This window comes from Paroedura picta, chromosome 1 (assembly GCF_049243985.1).
Source record: "Paroedura picta isolate Pp20150507F chromosome 1, Ppicta_v3.0, whole genome shotgun sequence".
Lineage (NCBI taxonomy): Eukaryota > Metazoa > Chordata > Lepidosauria > Squamata > Gekkonidae > Paroedura > Paroedura picta.
In genome coordinates, this window is record NC_135369.1 from 4,025,829 (window position 1) to 4,040,520 (window position 14,692).

At 50.5% G+C, this 14,692-nt stretch overlaps 1 protein-coding gene across 1 annotated transcript in view; it reads left to right on the plus strand.

The window, feature by feature from the left end:
• The first annotated feature begins 14,423 nt into the window (after positions 1-14,423).
• LOC143829407 (methanethiol oxidase-like) overlaps positions 14,424-14,692 on the plus strand; it is a 16,677-nt gene continuing 16,408 nt past the window's right edge. The window contains exon 1 of the mRNA XM_077320231.1: positions 14,424-14,475. The gene's annotated coding sequence lies outside the window, so the exon portion shown is untranslated. The remainder of the gene's footprint in view (positions 14,476-14,692) is intronic.

A 14,692-nucleotide genomic window follows, 5' to 3' on the forward strand; every position in this document is an offset into this window, starting at 1 on the left:
AATCCCAGAAGGGAGCCTCCAAGATGCTCACAATCATCTTCCCTTTCCTCTCCCCACAACAGACACCCTGTGAGGGAGGTGGGACTGGCTGAGCTGTGACAGGACTGCTCTGTGAGAACAACTCTATCAGGACTGTGACTGGTTCAAGGTGACTCAGCTGGCTGCCTGTGGAGGAGAAGAGGGGGATCAAACCTCACCAGATTAGAAGCTGCTGCTTTTAACCCCCACACCACTCTGGTCTCAACAGCAGGTCAGAGAGGCCAAGGCCTTTCCCTGACGTTGACCTACCGGCAGTGGGTTTCAGAGGTTGACACACTCAAGCTGTTACTGGTGGGCTCTTAGAACAAAAGAAAGGACAGCGGTTCAGTGGTAGAGCCCTGCTTGGTTTGCAGAAGGTCCCAGGTTCAATCCCCTGCATCTCCAATTAAAAGGAGTCTAGCTTTAGGTGATGTAGAAGACCTCTGCCTGAGACCCAGGACAGAAGCTACCAGCCTGTGTTGACAAGACTTCGGTGGATCGGTGGTCTGATTGGTAGGGCAGCTTCCTGTATTCATGTAAAAAAGAGTGTCCCTTACGAAAAGTACGGCAAAGCTCTCAGCAGCCAAAGAGATTGAAAAGGGTGGGAAAACTTACCCGTCTAATCCCCAGAGGCTCTCTGGAGCATTACTTAGAGCAGTGGTCCCCAACATTTTTGAGGCTGGGGATCGGCAGGGCAACTGCCCGCCCGCGCATGCAGCACCTGAGCGGCCGAAATCGTGCATGTGCATCACTTTTGCGCATGCGCGCATGCACAAAAGTGCTGCACATGCACGATTCGGCCGCACATGGCGCATGTGCACATGTGCGGCCTTGATTCCCCCCTCCCACAGTAAGAAGCTTCCCGGGCCGCAAGCCCGCGGGTTGGGGACCACTGACTTAGAGCACCCAAACTGTTTCTTCCGGTACCAAAGAAACAAAGTCTTGCCTATAAAGTATTTGTTGAAATGTGGAACTTTACATGCATTAGTTGACCATGAAACTCTTGCCAAATGAGAGGCTGTACTATCATCCTGTACCTTCTTGATGTGTTTCTCTTTGCTATTCTTTAAAAAATAAAATTTGCAAAAAGAAATCTGTTGGTAAAGGGGTAGCCGTCCTTCCGGGATGGCCTCTCCTGTCCGAGGCTGCCTGGATTCTTGAACTGGGGGTTGGTTGCAGAGTTCTGCCTGTGGCAAAAGCTCCATCTCCAGGACTTCTGCCTGTCTTGGTTCCGACTTGGTTGGTTCTTATATAGACCAGATACAAAGGGGAAAACATCAGTCCAGCAACTAATTTTTGTGGCACAGAGTGGTAAGGCAGCAGACACGCAGTCTGAAAGCTCTGCCCATGAGGCTGGGAGTTCGATCCCAGCAGCCAGCTCCAGGTTGACTCAGCCTTCCATCGTTCCAAGGTTGGTAAAATGAGTACCCAGCTTGGACCATCAGGGCTCTCCCAGCCCCAGCTCCCTCACAGGGTGTCTGTTGTGGGGAGAGGAAGGGGAAGGTGACTGTAAGCCGCTTTGAGCCTCCTTCGGGTAGAGAAAAGCAGCATCTAAGAACCAACTCTTCTTCTTCTTCTTCTTCAGTAATATCAGGGCTCTCCAAGCCCCACCTCCCTCACCTGGTGTCTGTTGTGGGAAGAGGAAAGGGAAGGTGAATGTAAATGCATTAAAAATTTAATAAGTATCCCCTCTAATCCCTCATCCAAATCATTCACATATAAATACGTTGAACAACAAGGGCCTAGGATAGATCCCCAAGGCACTCCACTTGTCACTCCTCTCCAAGAAGATGATGAACCATTTAAAAGCACCCTTTGAGTGTGATCTGTCAACAAGTTCTTGATCCGCCTAACAGTAATAGAATTTATACTGCATTTTACCAACTTGTCAAGAAGAATATCATGTGGAACCTTATCAAAAGCCTTACTGAAATCACGGTAAACAATCAGCATTCCGCTGATCTAACAAGGTAGTATCTTTCTCAAAATAAGAGATAAGGTTAGTCGGACTTGTTCATGAGAAAGACAAACTGACTATGATTTGTTCTAAAATTTTGCCAGCTGTAGATGACGGAACAGATTATGAACAAGATTTCAAACAATTAAAGGAGAAACTGGAAGCTTGCTCCATTCTGCATGTAAAAAAAAAGGAAGGGGAAACTAGAAATGGAACAGTTAGGACCTTCAAAGCTTGAATGTCTGGATTATTGTTAAAATTATACCACTTTTATTGTGCACATTTTTTTGAAAAAACTAGGAATTAAAAACATATGTCCAGGCCATAGGCTATCGCAACCAGTCTGCTATGCAGTATATGAACCAAAAGACTGACATGTTTCAGCCCTTATAGGGTCTTCTTCAAAGGTTTGGTATTAACACACACCAGTTCTTAACACATATAAAATATGTAGAACAGCCAATAAAAGCTCCGAAGTGAGAGCCGTAAAGTATCAGAGTCACTTAATGAAAGATGTCTAGTTATCAGTCATTAACTCTCTTCCAAAAGCTCTCCCAAATTCTCAATGGTGTGTTTTCTTATTAGACATCTCCAGCAGTGGTATTCTATGGCAGATAGGCATCTGGTTCATCCAGATTCTTCCGGGATCATTCACACGTCTCCTTGACCATTGTTGCATCCATGGAGATCTCCACTGGCCACTTGCTGGGAGCTCCATGTGGGTTCACTATTCATTGAACCTCTGCAGCTGGGTACAAGATGTCATAGTCCCATTGTATACGGCACTGGTCAGACCACACCTGGAGTACTGTGTGCAGTTCTGGAGGCCTCACTTCAAGAAGGACGTAGATAAAATTGAAAGGGTACAGAGGAGAGCAACGAGGATGATCTTGGGCCAAGGGACCAAGCCCTATGAAGATAGGTTGAGGGACTTGGGAATGTTCAGCCTGGAGAAAAGGAGGTTGAGAGGGGACATGATAGCCCTCTTTAAGTATTTGAAAGGTTGTCACTTGGAGGAGGGCAGGATGCTGTTTCTGTTGGCTGCAGAGGAGAGGACACGCAGTAATGGGTTTAAACTTCAAGTACAACGATGTAGGCTAGATATCAGGAAAAACATTTTCACAGTCAGAGTAGTTCAGCAGTGGAATAGGCTGCCTAAGGAGGTGGTGAGCTCCCCCTCACTGGCAGTGTTCAAGCAAAGGTTGGATACACACTTTTCTTGGATGCTTTAGCAAGGGGTAGGGGGTAGGTCACAAATTGGGATCAAGGGAGATAATCTAGTACTTGATAGCTGGTAGGGGGTAGGTTGAAAGATCAAAAAAAGAAAGAAAAAAAACTCAAAAAAAAGATTGCAGGGAGAAATATCAACAACCTCAGATATGCAGATGATACCACTCTAATGGCAGAAAGTGAAGAGGAACTAAAGAGCCTGTTGATGCGGGTGAAGGAGGTGAGTGCAAAAGTTGGCTTGAAACTCAACATCAAGAAAACAAAGATCATGGCATCCGGCCCTCTCAATTCCTGGCAAATAGATGGGGAAGAAATGGATGTAGTGACAGATTTTATTCTCCTGGGCTCCAAGATCACTGCAGATGGGGACTGCAGCAAAGAAATTAAAAGACGCTTGCTCCTGGGGAGGAAAGCTATGGCAAATCTAGACAGCATCCTAAAACGCAGAGATATCACCCTGCCAACAAAAGTGCGTTTAGTCAAGGCTATGGTATTCCCAGTTGAAATGTATTGCTGTGAAAGTTGGACCATAAGGAAGGCCGAGCGTCAAGGAATTGAGGCTTTTGAACTCTGGTGCTGGAGAAGACTCTTGCGAGTCCCTTGGACTGCAAGGTGAACAAACCGGTCAGTCCTAGAGGAGATCAGCCCGGACTGCTCCTTAGAAGGCCAGATCCTGAAGATGAAACTCAAATACTTTGGCCACCTCATGAGAAGGAAGGACTCCCTGGAGAAGAGCCTAATGCTGGGAGCGATCGAGGGCAAAAGAAGAAGGGGACAACAGAGAATGAGGTGGCTGGATGGAGTCACTGAAGCAGTCGGTGCAAACTTAAATGGACTCCGGGGAATGGAAGAGGACAGGAAGGCCTGGAGGATCATTGTCCATGGGGTCATGATGGGTCGGACACGACTTTGCACCTAACAACAACAACAACAATATATATATATATATATATATATATATATATATATATATATATATATATATATATATATATATATATATATATATATATATATATATATATGGATTTATATGGATTTAAATAACCGTTCATCCTGAATGCTGGCATGTGGTGGTTTACAGCTTGATAGATACATTATCCCAACTTGACAAATACAAATACATAAGCTATGGATGCGAAAGCTGGACCCTGAAGAAGGAAGACGGGAGGAGAATAGATGCTTTCGAGTTATGGTGTTGGAGATGAAGGCTGTGAATCCCATGGACAGCCAAAGTTACCAAAAAGACAGTCTTGGAGAGGAGCAAACCAACTATGTCATTAGAAGGGAAGATATTAGGGCTAAGGCTCATTTGCTTTGGACACATCATGAGATCAAACTTCTTAGAAAAATCATTAATGCTTGGCATGGTCAACAGCAAAAGGAAACGTGGTCGCCAAGGGATCTGCTGAGTCGACATGATCAAAGTTGACACAGGGATGACCATGAACCAACTCAAAGAAGCAGTCAGAGACAGGGGCACATGAAGACTTTCCTATAGAATCACCGGGGGTCGGACAGGACTGAACAGATAACATTATCATCATCAACATCATCATTAGATACAATACAACCAAAACTATAAGAAAAGTAGAATTCCCTACTCAACACAGCCTATTTGCTGATATTAGATCCCCTCAGATAGATCTTATTTGTTCCAGGGAGGAGTTCTTCTTGGGTTTTTATGGGAGGAGGCCAGTAAAGGTGCTCTACTGCAGATCATTCATTGGCCCCAACTAAATGTCTGACAGAAGAACTGCATTTTGCAGGCGCTTCAAAACTCCTGAAGGCTCCACATATCTTTTGTGAGGTCTTTCCACCAGGCTGGGGCCAGGAGTAAAGAGGCCCTGGTCTTGGCTGAGGAGGACAAGTGTATGCTTCGGGGGCCACGGACCACCAGCTGGTTGGAACTGACAGAGCTTCATGCTCTAAAAACTCGTCTTCTTCTTGCAATGGAGCATGGAATGTGCTGTGTCCTTTGGAAATACGAGTTGGTACCAATTGGGTCTCCTCTCTGAAATGTGTAGTGCCATTTCTCAGTGCATTAAGAAGGAAAAACTTGGCTGGCCAAGATCGAAATCTTGTTTCTGTCTTCTCAAGATAAGGGGAGGTGTTAATTACCTCAATTACCTCAACGGGTGCTCTCAGGGGGTTGGAAGGAGGCAGGGAAACCGGCCACGACTCCACCCTGCCTTCGTGTTTACTCTCTCCTACAACTGTCTGTATATAAGATCCCTTCGGGTTTGTGCAGATGACAATGTGCATCTTTCAACTGCCATACAGACGCACGAGCCCCGAATGCAGAGATGTCTCTTGATCAGCAGCTAGTGAAGGATTTGCAGACAGTGAAGGGATCGGTCCCACAGGTGTCAAGTAAAGGTAAGGAAGGGTCCATCTTCAACAGGGGTTGGCTGGACCAGGGACTGAGGCTGACCTGAGCCTTTGCACTCTGCTGGCAAAGAAATAGAACTGGGTTTTATTCAGTGAGCTTTTCTCTACCTTTAAGGCAAGCTTTCTCAGCCAAGGTTCCGTGACGGCCCTCGAAGGATTTCCTAAATGGGTGGGATATATCTTTAAAAATTTGCTAAACATTTATTAGGCGATGACTATATATGGTCGTGTCAACCCACCAGCCCCCTCCCAAAAGGTCCAATGATGGGCCTGGAGGGGGTGGGAAGGGGAGGGGCCCCAGGTGGGCGTGTCCACAGCAATGCTTCCCAACCATATTCTGCCCGATTGAGCCACTTCTGGGGTTTCTCGAAGCCTGAGGAATGTTTCAGGGGGTCTCAGTAATAAAAAAGTTGAGAGAAACTGCTCTAAGGGCTCTCAAACTGGTTTACAGCGGTCTTTCCTCCCTCCCCTCACAGTGGGCACCTTCTGAGGTACGTGGGACTGAGAGAGCTCTGAGAGAACTGTGACTGGCCTGAGGTCCCCTGGCAGGCTTCAGATGCAGGATAACTGGGGAATCAAACTTGGTTCTCCAGATTAGAATCTATTGCAATTCACCAGTCCTGTAGGCCAGGGGTAGTCAGCCTGTGGTCCTCCAGATGTCCATGGATTACAATTCCCACGAGCCCCTGCCAGCATTTGCTGGCAGGGGCTCATGGGAATTGTAGTCCATGGACATCTGGAGGACCACAGTTTGACTACCCCTGCTGTAGACTCTTCAATCTGGTTGTTGCAGATGGACTCTTGATCTCCTGTCCGTGCCCATTCTTCAAATGCATCCTAGACTTATTTGGGGGATAGCGGCCCTTGGAGAAAGCTAGCAAAAGGTTGTGAGTGTGCGATTGCATTGCACCTCAGTTTGTGGCCCAAGGGTTGGCTGTAATTTTGGGGGTGGAACGTAGGTCCAGACGCTCTGAGAGCAGATCTCACTGCTTGGCACAGAGAGTGATGAACACGTGGAATCTGCTGCTGGAAGATGTTGTGGTGACCACGTGAACAAGCAGCTTTAAAAGGGGATTAGATGGATTCATCAATGGTTACTAGCCATGGGAACCTCCACATTACTATTACTATTACTATTACTATTACTATTACTATTACTATTACTATTACTATTACTATTACTATTACTATTACTATTACTATTACTATTACTATTACTATTACTATTACTATTACTATTAGATTTATTTCCCACCACTCCCTAGCAGACTCGTGGCAGGTAACAATAAAACCCCATTAAAACTCCCATTAAAAAGACATCAAAAAAACCCAACATGGCGGGAAAAAATCCCATAACCACCCCTACTGCCGAAGGCGGTGGAGAAAATGGAGAAAGAACGACGTACACTTCAAACCCCAAGGGAAGGGCAATAGATCTACCTCGCCAACCCCAGCCTCAACCATAGACCTGGTGGAAGAGCTCTGTTTTACAGGCCCTGCATTAAACCTCTGGATCCCAGAGCCAGGAGGCAGCATCAGGGGAAGGGCTCGGCCTCTCTGCCCTGTGTTGGCCCTCCAGAGAAACTGGCTGGCCCCTGTGAGGGACGGGAGGCTGGACTGGAGGGACCCTCCCTGGCCTGACCCAGCAGGGCTCTTCTGAGGGTCTTCTCAGGGGGAGGCCTCGGCCTCTCTGCCCTGTGGCTGGCCCTGCAGAGGAACTGGCTGGCCCCTGGGTGAGACAGGAGGCTGGACTGGAGGGACCCTCCCTGGCCTGACCCAGCAGGGCTCTTCTGAGGGTCTTCTCAGGGGAAGGCCTCGGCCTCTCTGCCCTGTGGCTGGCCCTGCAGAGGAACTGGCTGGCCCCTGGGGGAGACGGGAGGCTGGACTGGAGGGACCCTCCCTGGCCTGACCCAGCAGGGCTCTTCTGAGGGTCTCTCTGCCCTGTGGCTGGCCCTGCAGAGGGACTGGCTGGCCCCTGGGTGAGACGGGAGGCTGGACTGGAGGGACCCTCCCTGGCCTGACCCAGCAGGGCTCTTCTGTGGGTCTTCTCGGGGGAAAGCCTCGGCCTCTCTGCCCTGTGGCTGGCCCTGCAGAGGAACTGGCTGGCCCCTGGGGGAGACGGGAGGCTGGACTGGAGGGACCCTCCCTGGCCTGACCCAGCAGGGCTCTTCTGAGGGTCTTCTCAGGGGAAGGCCTCGGCCTCTCTGCCCTGTGGCTGGCCCTGCAGAGGAACTGGCTGGCCCCTGGGTGAGATGGGAGGCTGGACTGGAGGGACCCTCCCTGGCCTGACCCAGCAGGGCTCTTCTGAGGGTCTTCTCAGGGGAAGGCCTTGGCCTCTCTGCCCTGTGGCTGGCCCTGCAGAGGAACTGGCTGGCCCGTGGGTGAGACGGGAGGCTGGACTGGAGGGACCCTCCCTGGCCTGACCCAGCAGGGCTCTTCTGAGGGTCTTCTCAGGGGAAGGCCTTGGCCTCTCTGCCCTGTGGCTGGCCCTGCAGAGGAACTGGCTGGCCCCTGGGTGAGAGGGGAGGCTGGACTGGAGGGACCCTCCCTGGCCTGACCCAGCAGGGCTCTTCTGAGGGTCTTCTCAGGGGGAGGCCTTGGCCTCTCTGCCCTGTGGCTGGCCCTGCAGAGGAACTGGCTGGCCCCTGGGTGAGAGGGGAGGCTGGACTGGAGGGACCCTCCCTTGCCTACCCAGCAGGGCTCTTCTGAGGGTCTTCTCAGGGGAAGGCCTCGGCCTCTCTGCCCTGTGGCTGGCCCTGGAGAGGAACTGGCTGGCCCCTGGGTGAGACGGGAGGCTGGACTGGAGGGACCCTCCCTGGCCTGACCCAGCAGGGCTCTTCTGAGGGTCTCTCTGCCCTGTGGCTGGCCCTGCAGAGGGACTGGCTGGGCCTTGGGTGAGACGGGAGGCTGGACTGGAGGGACCCTCCCTGGCCTGACCCAGCAGGGCTCTTCTGAGGGTCTTCTCAGGGGAAGGCCTCGGCCTCTCTGCCCTGTGGCTGGCCCTGCAGAGGAACTGGCTGGCCCCTGGGTGAGACGGGAGGCTGGACTGGAGGGACCCTCCCTGGCCTGACCCAGCAGGGCTCTTCTGAGGGTCTTCTCAGGGGAAGGCCTCGGCCTCTCTGCCCTGTGGCTGGCCCTGCAGAGGAACTGGCTGGCCCCTGGTGGAGACGGGAGGCTGGACTGGAGGGACCCTCCCTGGCCTGACCCAGCAGGGCTCTTCTGAGGGTCTCTCTGCCCTGTGGCTGGCCCTGCAGAGGGACTGGCTGGCCCCTGGGTGAGACGGGAGGCTGGACTGGAGGGACCCTCCCTGGCCTGACCCAGCAGGGCTCTTCTGTGGGTCTTCTCGGGGGAAAGCCTCGGCCTCTCTGCCCTGTGGCTGGCCCTGCAGAGGAACTGGCTGGCCCCTGGGTGAGACGGGAGGCTGGACTGGAGGGACCCTCCTTGGCCTGACCCAGCAGGGCTCTTCTGAGGGTCTTCTCAGGGGAAGGCCTCGGCCTCTCTGCCCTGTGGCTGGCCCTGCAGAGGAACTGGCTGGCCCCTGGGTGAGATGGGAGGCTGGACTGGAGGGACCCTCCCTGGCCTGACCCAGCAGGGCTCTTCTGAGGGTCTTCTCAGGGGAAGGCCTTGGCCTCTCTGCCCTGTGGCTGGCCCTGCAGAGGAACTGGCTGGCCCGTGGATGAGACGGGAGGCTGGACTGGAGGGACCCTCCCTGGCCTGACCCAGCAGGGCTCTTCTGAGGGTCTTCTCAGGGGGAGGCCTCGGCCTCTCTGCCCTGTGGCTGGCCCTGCAGAGGAACTGGCTGGCCCCTGGGGGAGACGGGAAGCTGGACTGGAGGGACCCTCCCTGGCCTGACCCAGCAGGGCTCTTCTGAGGGTCTTCTCAGGGGAAGGCCTCTCTGCCCTGTGGCTGGCCCTGCAGAGGAACTGGCTGGCCCCTGGGTGAGAGGGGAGGCTGGACTGGAGGGACCCTCCCTTGCCTACCCAGCAGGGCTCTTCTGAGGGTCTTCTCAGGGGAAGGCCTCGGCCTCTCTGCCCTGTGGCTGGCCCTGCAGAGGAACTGGCTGGCCCCTGGGTGAGATGGGAGGCTGAACTAGATGGGTCGCTGGTCTGCTCACTAGTTCACTGGTCTGTCCTGTTGTTGGCCGGTAAGAAGTAGGGTAATTCTTATGTTCTTATGCTTTTTTCTCTCCCTCCCTTCAAATGGACCAGGGAACTGTGGATGTGGAACTGGTCCTGGGTATCCAACTCCTCAGGATGCCATAAAAGGTAAGTCCTTTGGGACACCAAGTTCACTTGAGCCTCAGCCGAAGGGTGCTTCCTAGAGGAGGGGGTCCCTAACTTTTTTGAGCCTGTGGAGTCTTAGTAGACCAGACATTGAACATGAGTCAGCAGTGTGACTCGGTGGCTAAAAAGGCAAATGGGATTTTGGGCTGCATCAAACGGAGTATCGTGTCCAGATCACAGTAGGTGATGGTACCACTGTTCTCTGCTCTGGTTCGGCCTCACTTGGAGTCCCGCATTCAGTTTTGGGCACCCCAGTTGAAGAGGGATGTGGACAAACTGGAGCGTTTCCAGAGGAGGGCAACAAAGATGGTGAGGGGTTTGGAGACCAAGACGTAGGAGGAAAGGTTGGGGGAGCTTGGTCTGTTTAGCCTGGAGAGGAGACGACTGAGAGGGGATCTGATAACCATCTTCAAGTATTCAAAAGTCTTCTATGTAGAGGATGGAGCAGAGTTGTTCTCTCTTGCCCCAGAGGGAGGACGAAGATCCAATGAGATGAAATTAATGCAAAATTAATTATTACTGGGCTCTTGCTCTTTTTTAATATGAAACGAATCTTTGGTTGAAAGCAGAAACCTGCTCATTGGAGGGAGAGGGCCTTGAATCAAGAAGGCTGTTGCTGCTTTTCCTTTGCTCCAGGGCTTCCTTGCTAAAAGTCCTCTTTGCTTTCCAAGGTCCCAGAGAGAGACTCATGTATGTTTCTTGCATCTTAACCGGCTCCGGCACCCAAGCGCCCGACTACCTGGCGACGGTGGATGTAGATCCAGAATCCCCAACTAACTGCAAGGTCCAGAGATCTTTTCCTTTGAGAATGTCTTACTTTGTTGTTCCTCCCCTCAGGTTCCCGGGATGGGTTAAAGGAGGGTAGAAATGAACATGCTCTGACCTGGATAGCCCAGGGTAGCCCAAGCTCGGCAGGTAATTGAAGCTAAGCAAGGCTGGCCCTGGTTAGTACTGGAATGGGAGACCACCAAGAAAGTCCATGGTTGTCTCTTGCCTGGAGAACCCTTTGAGGGGTCACCATAAGTCGGTTGCAGATGGACAGTAGTTTCCACCATCCAGGAGGAAGCAGAAGAACGTCCCTTGTTGGGTAAGAGCATCAGCTCTGTAGGATGGTGAACTAGATAGGCTACTGGTTTGCTCCATGAGGGGTCTTTCCCATGAAGGTCCTGGCCTCTAGGGCCTGTGGTTGGATCTCCAAAGGATCTGGTTGACCACTGTGTGAGACTGGAGGCTAGACTAGATGGACCACCAGTTTGATCCAGCAATGCATCTTCTGAAGTTCTTATGAAGGCCTTGGCCTCTATGCCTGGTTAGAATCATAGAATCATAGAGTTGGAAGGGGCCATACAGGCCATCTAGTCCAACCCCCTGCTCAATGCAGGATCAGCCCTAAACATCCTAAAGCATCCAAGAAAAGATGGTTGATAGCTCTCCAGAGGAACTGGTTGGCCACTGTAAGAGGCAGGATACTGGATTGGATGGACTGATCCAGCAGGGCTCTTCTGACGGTTTCATGTTTATCACCCTTTTACACTATTCCAGAAGTGGGCAAATTTGTCTTGATTCTACAGAACCCTAGACTGTCCCAGGTGCCAGTGGATCCATGGGATATTGAGAGGTTTTAAGATTCCCATAAGTGCTCCAAGGCTCTGACAAGATACTGTTTTTCCCCCCATTGGCTTTGAGCCTGCATACAGTCTCCTGAGGCCAGCCTTTTGAGTCTGCTACCTGAAGAATTCCTTAAAAGGTGTCCAAATCACCCCTCCCAGGACAAGTTAGGCAACAGCCTGATCTGCAGGCCTCAAGTAATGACTTCACTGACAGAAGCTGGTCTAATTAAGTTATACACGAGGAGCCAGAGGGGGTTGATGAGATGATAAAAACATAAAAGAAGCTATAAAGGGCTGGAAATCTTAGGAAAGCAGGAGGAATGTTTAAGTGAGCGAGGATTGCCAGAGACAAAAAACAGAACATTACAAGCCAGTGTATCTGCGCTTCCAGGAGGGGGCGACGTTGCCTACCTCCTCCACTAAGCCAACAAACGGATTTGCTAAAACCAGCTGCAGTTGGCAAAGAGCGGGGCTTGTATGCAGAACAATCCAAAACTCGTACACAGAACAATCCTTTTGACCGACCTGGCATTTCGGGTAATGACCATCCTGAAACTTTCTTGGGCGGAATCCGGATGACTTTCTCTGCTCTCGCAGGGACCCAAGGAGGGTTCCATGGAGTGAGCAATGGGTTTAAACTACAAGTACAACATTATAGGCTAGATATCAGGAAAAAGATTTTCACAGTCAGAGTAGTTCAGCAGTGGAATAGGCTGCCTAAGGAGGTGGTGAGCTCCCCCTCACTGGCAGTCTTCAAGCAAAGGTTGGATACACACTTTTCTTGGATGCTTTAGGATGCTTTGGGCTGATCCTGCGTTGAGCAGGGGGTTGGACTAGATGGCCTCTAAGGCCCCTTCCAACTCTATGGTTCTGTGATTCTAGGATTCTTTGAGTCTCAGCTACAGATAAAGAAGAGCATGGGCTATGAGTCCTTGAATATAGAATGCATTGTATATAGAATGCATTGATTATCCACCTTTCTGGATTACTGGATCTCGAGGAAACCCGATGAAAGAAAAAAATCCATAAATTCTATGATTCAAGAATGGGTCTTGCTGTGGCCTGTAGATTATATTCCATCATACCTATTCCAAAGGGCTCCCAACTCCCAAAGAGGCTTCTCTCTCTCCCTCTCTTTTGGGTATCTCACCACAACCACTGAACTTTATTTGGGTATGCCCACAGTCAGAGTAGTTCCGCAGTGGAATAGGCTGCCTAAGGAGGTGGTGAGCTCCCCCTCACTGGCAGTCTTCAAGCAAAGGTTGGAGACACACTTTTCTTGGATGCTTTAGGATGCTTAGGGCTGATCCTGCGTTGAGCAGGGGGTGGGACTAGATGGCCTGTGTGGCCCCTTCCCACTCTAGGATTCTGAGATTCTATGATTCTATGACTGCCAAGTTGACCTTCAGTTATCGAGTGAAGATCCTTGTGCTGTTGTGGCAGACACTGAGCAAGCAATCTTTTCTGAAAGTTGCACAGCTACCATCTGTACTCGCATATAAGCCGACCCGCATATAAGCCGAGACACCTAATTTTACCACAAAAATCAACTTTTAAAAGAAACACAATCCCAAGAAGAAAAGGCAAAAACCCTACCTAGCCCCACCCACTTTCTAAAAACGGTTGCCCGGCACCAGGAAAGGTGTGGGCAGGGGCCACAGGTCCCATGTTCATGATGCCTGCTAACTTCCTGCCTTCCTACACAGGTGATCCACCGCCTGTGCATGCCTTACATCAATGACGAACTGCATCATTTCGGGTGGAACGCCTGCAGCAGCTGTTTTGGAGATACCACCAAGAAGCGGAACAAACTGATCATTCCTTGTCTGGGATCCGCTCGTGTTTATGTGGTGGACACAGGGGCTGATCCGCGGGATCCCAGCTTCCACAAGGTACATCTTTATTGGAGAAGTGTGAACAAGCTCCGGGAATTTTGGGCTGAGCAGGGGGTTGGACTAGATGGCCTGGATGGCCCCTTCCAACTCTATGATTCTGTGAATGGGGGGAGCTGGAGGAGGACAGGGGACGGTGTAGTAAACTTGTCATATAGTGAAATGAATCCCCCTTGTAGTACTAGAACAAATAGTCCAATAGGTTCCCAATGAATCACAAGGAGAGAAAAACCTTTTTATATTTTTATTGCAGAAGAAATATAGACACAGAGGAGTTCCAAAATCTGTTTGTAGGACAATACAATGACACAAGAATATATAACTTCTCATTGGAGGCGGGGAAAGATTATGCTTTGGGGTGTTCACCCCCTGCTGCTATCCATTCCTTCCCCCTCCCTGGTTAACAAACAATTTCAGCTTCTTCCTCTGGACTTGAGAATAAGTCATTTTGACATATAAGCACTGGCAATATTTCAAGAGGTAGCCAAGCTGGGCCTTCTGATTATGAAACAGTTCTGGACGCCAAGCTTCTCTTTACTGAACAAAAGTAGCCAACTGTGGACAGGGAAATTCCTGGAGATATGAGGTGGAATTTGGGAAGGGAGGTCTGCAGGGACGTGATGTCATTCTAGGACTTCCATTTCTCCTAGACTCGCTGGTAAACCATAGAATCCACCCAACAAAGCTATGGTTTCTTATCTCTACTGTGGAGATAGTTTGTAATTCTGGGAGATCTTCAGGCCCCACCTGGAGGGTGGCATCCCTAAGCACTGGGGTTTTCCAAGGAGTCAACTGATTTGCTGCTGAAAACTTGAGAGGTGAAATCACTTGGCTTACATCCCTGTCAAGGGCTGCTGGTTTAACTCATGCTGTGCTTGATGATGATGTTATCTGTTCAGTCATGTCCGACCCTCGGTGATTATATAGGAAAGTCTACGCCATGACTGCTTCTTTGAGTTGGTTCATGGTCATCCTGTGTCGGCTTTGATCATGTCGAGCCAGCGGATCCTTTGGCGACCACGTTTCCTTTTGCCCCTGACCATGCCGAGCATGAATGATTTCTCCAACGAGTTTGATCGCATGATGTGTCCAAAGTAAGTGAGCTTTAGCCGTAATATCTTCCCTTCTAATGACATAGTTGGTTTGCTCCTCTCTAAAACTGTCTTGTTGGTAACTTTGGCTGTCCATGGGATTCGCTGCATTCGTCTCCAACACCATAATTTGAAAGCATCTATTCTCCTCCCATCTTCCTTCTTCAGGGTCCAGCTTTTGCATCCGTAGCTTGTTATGGGGAAAGAAAATGGCATTGAC